Raw genomic sequence first — 9,468 nt, 5'->3', positions numbered from 1 at the left:
GAACTTGCCCTGGCCCTTCAGACAATAAGAGGCCCCCAGGGTCTCTTGACTGACAAGGCCCTATCTGCCTAGAATGGCCTTCTCCTGAACCCCACCTCATTTCTGCTGGTAAAACACCACCAGTCTTTAAAGACCCAGTTCAACCATTTCTGGGAAGCCTTTGATGATTTTCTAGGTAGGGATGACACCTCCTTCCTCCCCTGGATCCTCACTAAACAAATTCTCCTCCGCCACTCTCATCCCCCCACAGAGATATCTATTCCAGCCCTTGAAACTCAGGCACTTGCATTTGTCCCCAGTCTGTAGGGCAGAGATGGGACCTCCTTAATTCTGTTCTCAGTGCCTGGCTTGGTGAGGCTCACATTGCACATCAGTACTGGGGAGGGAAAGAGTATGGCTAGAAGGCAGGCACATAGAATAACCCTCCTCTGAACCTCCCCACATCAATCTGCATGACGAGGGTCTACACACAGAAGTGGGAGTGGGTGTGGCAAGGCACATGCAGTCACTGGTCTCCACCTTCTCTAATCCCATTCTTTTCATGAGCTGTTCCATAAAACAGGTGTGGCCATCCCATCTAGCTTCACCCATAGGACCACTGCTTTGCAATCCTTTATTTTGCCCTGAGACTCAGCATCAAAGGCAGAAAAGGCCCTTTCCCACAAGAGGTGCCCTGTGAGGATCTTCTAATAATGTAGGATAAAGTCGAGCAGATTCCTGCCCCGCTCCATAACAGTATTACAAGAAGAAATTCCCCAGGGAGCTTCGTTATGATCCTATTACTGTAAATGATGGCTTGAATCCACCATCAGATTTGGTATTACCATATAATCATTTCTGTAAAAGGCTTCAGAATCATCATTAGCACAGGGAGCAAATTAAATGACATGCCAGCAGGGATTTTACTACTGATAAACTAAAATGAAATTAAACTTAAAAAAACAGAGTGGTATGAATATTGCATTACAATGATCACACCTACACACAGAAAAGCAAATACAGCCAGAATTGGATAAGCCACGGCACCCAGACCTTCTTTCTCTAGAGGACACATAGCCTTGCCTTCAGTGACCACAAGAGTTGGCTGGATTCTCTGAGAGGTCCACTTAACCAGTAGCCAAGCCATTCTACCAAATGCAAGGTAGGATTTCTAAATAGCATCGAACCCCTTACACGTCATGCAGAGGCCCCCTTCCCAGGACCCTTCCTGAGGTACAAAAATGGAAGCAAGGATCTGGTTTTAACACCAGCTCTTCCTGAACTTGAGGAACTTGAGGAAGTCTCGCTCTCACACTGGGTGTCAGCTTCTTTGTCTGTACAATGATGTGGTTTGATGTGAGATTTTACAAGTGATCTTTAATAAAATGAGAATAATGCTCCTTTCCCTGACTCCTAGGATTGTTGTTGGATTCAAGTGAGCAGTATAGCTGACAGCATATTACAAAGTGGAAAATGCTGGTAAGAGAAAGAGGTTTTATAAGATGAAACGATGTATATGCACCGAAGTATATATACATAAACATGTATGCCACTTATAAGCAAGAAATTCACAGGTATATGCCACTGTGTTGAGCCATAATCTCTCTGTATATCTACCTATTTCAACATCCCTATTAGTCTTTCCTCAGAGAAGAGTTTAGGGCTACACGAACAGATAATTAGTGGTCACATCTATTCTAAAACAGCTTGTAGCTGTACAGTTGCTAGCTAAGTAAGCCGTGATTTATTTACACCTCTTTTTCCTTTTTTTCTTTTCTCTTCTTTTTTTCCTTTGATATCCACTCTACATTTATTCATTCATTAGGCACATCTGTACTGAGACCTGGGTGCAAGGCGTGGGAATACAGTGGTAAATTAAGCAGACACAGTCCCTGCCCCATGTATTTTACACTATAATGAGGGAGGACAGATAAAGATATAGATATGTTGATGACTGGAAATAATGACAATTACTACGAAGGAAAGCAGTATGGAGCCTGGGAAGTACCAACTCTAAAGAGGGTCCAGTGGACTAAGTATTTGTGCCCCCCTCCAAATTCGTATGTTGAAACCCTAATCCCAAGGTAATCGTATTTCAAGGTGGGGCCTCGATTAGGTTGTGAGGGTAGAGCCTTCATGAACAGGATTAGTGCCCTTTACAAGAGAGCTAGCTCACTGTCTTTCTACCATGTAAGGATATAAGAAGCCAGCAGTCTGCAAGCCAGAAGAGGGCCTTGCCTGGATCCTGACCATGCTGGCACCCTGACCTTGGATTTCTAGCCTCTAGAGGCTAGAAATACATTTCTATTGTTTATAAGACACCCAGTCTATGACACTTTGTTATGGCAGCCCTCGCTGTTAAAACAAAGGATGTCTGGCACAAAAACAGACACATAGACCAATGGAATAGAATAGAAACCCCAGAACTAGACCCACAAACGTATGGCCAACTCATCTTTGACAAAGCAGGAAAGAACATCCAATGGAAAAAAGACAGCCTCTTTAACAAATGGTGCTGGGAGAACTGGACAGCAACATGCAGAAGGTTGAAACTAGACCACTTTCTCACACCATTCACAAAAATAAACTCAAAATGGATAAAGGACCTAAATGTGAGACAGGAAACCATCAAAACCTTAGAGGAGAAAGCAGGAAAAGACCTCTCTGACCTCAGCCGTAGCAATCTCTTACTCGACACATCCCCAAAGGCAAGGGAATTAAAAGCAAAAGTGAATTACTGGGACCTTATGAAGATAAAAAGCTTCTGCACAGCAAAGGAAACAACCAACAAAACTAAAAGGCAACCAACGGAATGGGAAAAGATATTCACAAATGACATATCGGACAAAGGGCTAGTATCCAAAATCTATAAAGAGCTCACCAAACTCCACACCCGAAAAACAAATAACCCAGTGAAGAAATGGGCAGAAAACATGAATAGACACTTCTCTAAAGAAGACATCCGGATGGCCAACAGGCACATGAAAAGATGTTCAGCGTCGCTCCTTATCAGGGAAATACAAATCAAAACCACACTCAGGTATCACCTCACGCCAGTCAGAGTGGCCAAAATGAACAAATCAGGAGACTATAGATGCTGGCGAGAATGTGGAGAAACGGGAACCCTCTTGCACTGTTGGTGGGAATGCAAACTGGTGCAGCCGCTCTGGAAAGCAGTGTGGAGGTTCCTCAGAAAATTAAAAATAGACCTACCCTATGACCCAGCAATAGCACTGCTAGGAATTTATCCAAGGGATACAGGAGTACTGATGCATAGGGCCACTTGTACCCCAATGTTCATAGCAGCACTCTCAACAATAGCCAAATTATGGAAAGAGCCTAAATGTCCATCAACTGATGAATGGATAAAGAAATTGTGGTTTATATACGCAATGGAATATTACGTGGCAATGAGAAAAAATGAAATATGGCCTTTTGTAGCAACGTGGATGGAACTGGAGAGTGTGATGCTAAGTGAAATAAGCCATACAGAGAAAGACAGATACCATATGGTTTCACTCTTATGTGGATCCTGAGAAACTTAACAGGAACCCATGGGGGAGGGGAAGGAAAAAAAAAAAGAGGTTAGAATGGGAGAGAGCCAAAGCATAAAAGACTGTTAAAAACTGAGAACAAACTGAGGGTTGATGGGGGGTGGGAGGGAGGAGAGGGTGGGTGATGGGTATTAAGGAGGGCACCTTTTGGGATGAGCACTGGGTGTTGTATGGAAACCAATTTGTCAATAAATTTCATTAAAAAAATAAAAAAAAATAAAAGACAAAAAAAAAAAAAAAACAAACAAACAAAGGATGTCAGTGAATGGTTCCCCAGGAGGTAAATTTAAAGTTATTTCCTTAAGAATGGGGAAGAGCCAGCCATATGACAAACAGAGGAGAAAAGCATTCCAGATAGAAGGCAATAGATGCCAAGGTCCTAAGGCAGAAAAGAGCTTGGCATGTTCAAGAAACAGGAACACAGCTGGGGAAGCTGGTGTGTAGGAAAGGAGGAAAGAAAGACAGGAAAGTGGTCTTGGCAGGATCTATGGGTCATCACAGAAGGTATGTGCCTCAGGAGGCTGTTGAAAGATATTAAGCTACACAATATAACATCCTATTTATATTTCAAAAGTAGTAGTACTTTTGATTCTGGGTAGGAAATGAGTTGTGAGGGGCCAAGAGAAAAGGCAAGAGGACTGTTAGTACAAGTATGGATACCTGGGCTGGGGGAGATTCAAGGTGGAATCATAGCCCCTTCTAACCAATGGAAGGGCGGGGATGGGGTGGGTGCAGGTGAGCAGGAGAGAGGAATGAAGGATGGTGCCCAAGATTCTGGATTAAGCACTGAACGGATGGCAGATCCAGGCAGCGGAAATTGGACAAGCTCTGGAGAGTACCACAGTTCTGACTTGAATGGGTGAAGATCTTGAAGGACTGGTGAATCAAAGAGCAGCAGCTATGTGTTGTTATCAGTTGGGTTCAGCTTGGAAAACAAACACCACACCAGTCCTTTTAACAGAGAAAACTGAACATAGTGGCTAGTTGAACAGACTGGAGGACTGATGATAGGAAAGGGACACTGAAAAGACACAGGCCAAAGAAAAGGCTACCATGAGGATGGCCTGCAGAAGAGCAAGAAGGAACGGCCCCTAATAGGTACAGAGAAAGCGCTCACTGGTTTGGGTTGTTAGACTCTGAATTTGCCATGTATGTATTTCCCTCTTTTTGTTTTGAGAAATAATAAGAAACAGGGTATGTGGGGAAATGTTGATATAATTTAAATTGCTGATATCATTTCAACAGCTGCTCTACCCCAAAGTAAATACGGAGGTATATGCAGAAAACAAAGACAGATAATACGACTACCAACGTGCTGGGAGAACACCTACATACAAGTGTCCCTAATTCTGCCTACTGCCATGACTTCCTAGTACAAGCTATCACCAGTACCCAGCCCCACATACTCAGCTATGTCACATACACACACACTCAGACACACAAGCACATATGTACATATATATCAACATACACATGCACACACACACACATACACACATATGCTTGTATCCATATATCTGTGTGGACACACATATGCTCATGCACACACACACTAGTACGCACACATACACTTGTATGGACACATATACACAGGTGTGCGTGTGTGTGCATACACACAGGCACATTCCACATTCATTGCCTCTGAGCCACATCATCCAATCTGAGGTCAGTGAAAACTTCCTGAACTAATAGGGACTTGCCTTGAGGCCTGAAGGACTAGAAGATCAAATAGACATGGTTCTGAGAGAACACTTCAATATCTGCTACGGGAAGTAGGACAGGGAGGAAGGGTAGGTGACAAGAAGGAAGGGGGTAACGTGAGACATTTCCGCGGTCACCCTGCTCTCCAAATGATCTGTGAGGACATTCTGGTTTGACATCAAAGGGTTTCTTTGCCAGCAAATGACCAGAAGAATCCAGTTTTGTAGAGGTTCTCAGAAAAACTAATACAGTCCAAGGCAAATAATTGACTGAAACCAGGAAAAAATGCAATTTGGGGAAAAGCCCAAGGGACACGTGTTACTGCAAAGCTGAAGTGGGCCCAGAAGCTTGAATTTTTTATACCAAGTTGTAGAAGTGAGCAAAACAGGGTCCAAAACAGAGTTCTTCAGATGCTGTGAATCTATGCATGACTTCATTTCCATTCCCTTAATTCCACCAGGAGCCACAATTTCTAAATTTTCCTTCAGGAAAAAAATCATTTAGCTCAGAAATAATGCTTTCTATATAAAACTGTAGCAGTTTCAGGGTTTATTTCTTTGATTTTGTTTCCTTCCAAGAAAATAAGAATAAAAGGAGTATTTCATCTTAATAAAGAGAGACGTGGGATGTTTCTCTCTGAGCACCGACGCAGACAACAAATTCACTCAGGAAAACATGACCAAGTGCTGCGCCCATCTGGCCGTGGGCACATGGAGTAGACAGGTGTGTGCTCCATGGGTTTCCACACATGAAAGCACGGGAGAAAATCAAGTCCTACCCCTATGTGGACTTTGGTGTCCAGGCCAGGTTTCACAGGAGTGGGGCCCTTCATGATGTCCCTGGGGTGATGAAGATTAAAGGGAATTGAAGTAGCAGAGAATGAAAAGTAGGCATAGTAGGTAGAGGAACAGTGTGAATAAAGGTGCAGAGGCTGGACTAGCATGTCAGATATATGAACGCGAGATAGTAAGAAATATATATCGGTCTCTGCCCTGGGTTCTTGACACAGGGCTCCTAAACCCCTATAGTTTCCTAAGCAATAAGAGCACTAGGAACACCTTTTGTTCTAATATTTGGTCTTGGACCCTGGTTCCTGACACAGGGCTCCTAAATCTCTTGGAATATGCTGGGTGAATAGGAGTGTCTTTTGTTCTAATGAGAGAGTTCAGTGGGCTCCTGGTTGGGGGCTGATCACCAGAAAGACCAAGCTACGATTCAGAGTTTGGAATTCAGTCCCACCCCTCATTCTCCAGAGTTAATAACTGGTCATGCCTATATGGTGAATCCCCCATAAAAATCCCAGTAGTATGAGGCTCAAGGAGCTTCTGAGTTGGTAGACACATCTGCATGCTGGAAGGGTGGCACACGCCAACTCCATAGAACCAGAAGTTCCTATGCTTAGGACCTTCCCAGACCTTGCCCTGTATACCTCTTCACCTGGCTATTCTTCTGTTTCTTTTATCATATCCTTTATTATATCATAAACTGGTAAATATAAGTATTTTCCTGAGTCCTGTGAGCTATTCTAGCAAATGACTGAACCCAAGGAGGAGTTGTAGGAACCCTGATTTATAGCTGGTAGGTCAGAGTACATGTGACCTAGGATGTGTGAGTGGTGTCTGAAGTGGGGCGGTCTTGTGGGACTGAGCCCTTAAGGCTGCGGGATCTGACGCTGATTCCAAGCTGATCACGTCAGAATTGAAGCAAGTGACAGGACACCAGCTGATGTCACAGAGAATCACTTGGTGTGAGAACTGCCCCACACATGTGGCATCAGAAGTGAAGCGTGGCAGCAGTGTGAGAGAGAAGGAGAAATACACAAGAACATGTTTTTCCTCTTCAAAAGTGGTAAGCCTAGATAGGATTTGAGGCACATTATAAGAGTCAATGAAAAATAGATTTTGAGTTTATCCTATCACTAATGAGAAGCATACATAGGTTGTTGGGTTGGAAATGAATAGTAATTATAGTAGTAATGGCTAACATTTATGACAACATTACAGGCACTGTACAAAGCATGTCACATGTACTGGCTATGTAGTTCACACAAAAGCCCTCTGAGGTAGGCACTATTAGGATCGCCACTTCACTGATGAAAATGAGGCCCAGAGGGGTCAAGTAATTTGCCTGGGGTCACACAACTTAGTGGCACAGAGAGGTTGAGGTAGAATGCAGCCCCTGTCCTGGAGGCTGTGATGGGTGATGGTCCCACCGTACCTTCCCTCTGTGCCCTGTCTCACAGAGAGCTTGTCTGAGGATGAGGCTGAAACACGAGAGAAGCTGAGGTGAGAGGTGGCGGGGGTGGGGGTTGGCGGTCCGGGGTCTGGATCAGGATCAGGATGCACCCCTGCCTTCTTGAATCCTCTCTTGTGTCTTAAGCTAATTGGAGTAGGGGTTCTGCCACTTACAATATGCCTTCCCTTCACCTTTTATAAGTACCAGATTGGGGTTTGTCTGTACCTTCTTCAGCAGCACCCTACTAAGTACTTGCTAAGTGCTGGGGACACTAAGATAAGGGAGACAGTGCCCCACCCTCAGGATGGAAACCATGTGGAAAGGGGAACAGCATTCAGGGCAGGGTGGGTCACAGAGGGACCAGGAGGGCCCAAGATGCTCCAGCGAGTCAAGGAAGTCTCCTAGGGGAAGCAACATGTGGCAGCACAGAGGGTGCATGGAGTTTGTCAGGTGGCACAGGGTAAAGACACTGAAGAGAGACCCAAGTGCTCGCCTAGGCTGAGGGACACCCAGCAAGATCCTGTGACAAGGTCCAGACAGCCCCTTCCCTTGCATGGTTGCCTCATGTCAGTAGAGGCTTTTGGGGCCCATCTCCCCACAAAGAATAGTAACAGAAAGGCCACTGATATCCAAGTGCCAGACACTCAGTGTCCCTAACTAAATTGTGTCCCAGTTAAAAAAAAAAAAAAAAAAAAAAAAAAAAGCTGCAGGTCTTATGCAGTTAAAAGTGAATGGCTGTAGTTTAGAGAACTACATAAGCTTCTCTCTGCACCAGCCCAGAACCTCTGTAGGTTTAAAGGCAAGACTCTACCTGTCAGGTTGGAGGGACCTCACCTCAGGCCTCACCTGTGAATACTGGGTTTTCTCAGTGGATCAGCTCTAACTATGAAAACAAGGTCTTCCCCCTGGCCCCAGCTCTCCAGAACAGCCAGGAAGGGAAAGTGAAGTCCCTGATGCATTTGCAGCATCGCCAGGAGGACACCTCCTTTGAGCAACTGTCACCTTCTCAAGGTGATACCCCAAGAGAGCACCAGCATCAAGGAAACCAGACCTGGGCCCATGTCCCTTCTCTACCACTCTGTTCCTATATGACTCTGTCCAGGTATTTACACTCTCTGGGCCCCAGGACTTCACTCTGTAAAAGGGGATATGAACTCCCACTGGGAAGGATAGTCATGAAGACTACAGGGGTATAAAATTAGAATATATCCCTACAGTCTCAAGCATAGTGCCTGGCCTGTGACAGATGCTCAGCAATTGAGATTTGTTGCTACAATTGCAGTGATAATCCACACGATTGCCATTATTCCGTTCAACTGTGTCTTGATGCAGCCTGCCTCTTTTAAAGCAGAGCAGTTCTAACTTTTTCCAAATTACTGGGCTCCTTTTGAGAATCTGCAGAAATGACAGACCCTAACGAAAGCACAAACACACGAGATTTTGCACAGGATTTCAGTGAAGTCAAGAAGCCCCAAATTCTAAATATTTAAAAAAGAAAAAAAAATTAACAAGCCCCAAATTCCACATCCACGCCTCACCCTGCAGGAGTCCAGGGCCACAAGTTCTGAGGCCTCACATCTGGAGACCTAGCCTATCTCTGATCTGATTTATTTTGCACCGAGATAAAAGTGAGATGGACTCTGCACTTTCCCAGAGCAGTGCTGGGCGATCGGTCGTTCATCTGCCATGAACGGCTCACAGAGATCTCCTGGCCCAGAGAGGCCCAGCATTGGGCCACCAAGCAAACAAGGAGCTCCAAGAATCGGCATGTACACCAAGCACTGTTTGCAGCCTGTGAAAAATAGCAGCGCCTATCCCATGCATGAACTTGCTTGCGTTTTTCAAATGTGGGAAGCTGCTGCAGCAATGAACAAAGAGTTACTACAAGCACAAGCACCAACCTGTGGAGGTACCAGAAATATTTTGCCATTTATGAAGACCCTCAAACTTGACAAGGTCAGAAATCCCTGCTGTGGTCCAACTGCCCTTCCCCAGCCCC

This window comes from Prionailurus bengalensis, chromosome C2, assembly GCF_016509475.1.
Source record: "Prionailurus bengalensis isolate Pbe53 chromosome C2, Fcat_Pben_1.1_paternal_pri, whole genome shotgun sequence".
Classification (NCBI taxonomy): Eukaryota; Metazoa; Chordata; class Mammalia; order Carnivora; family Felidae; genus Prionailurus; species Prionailurus bengalensis.
Note: the sequence above shows the minus strand (reverse complement) of the source record.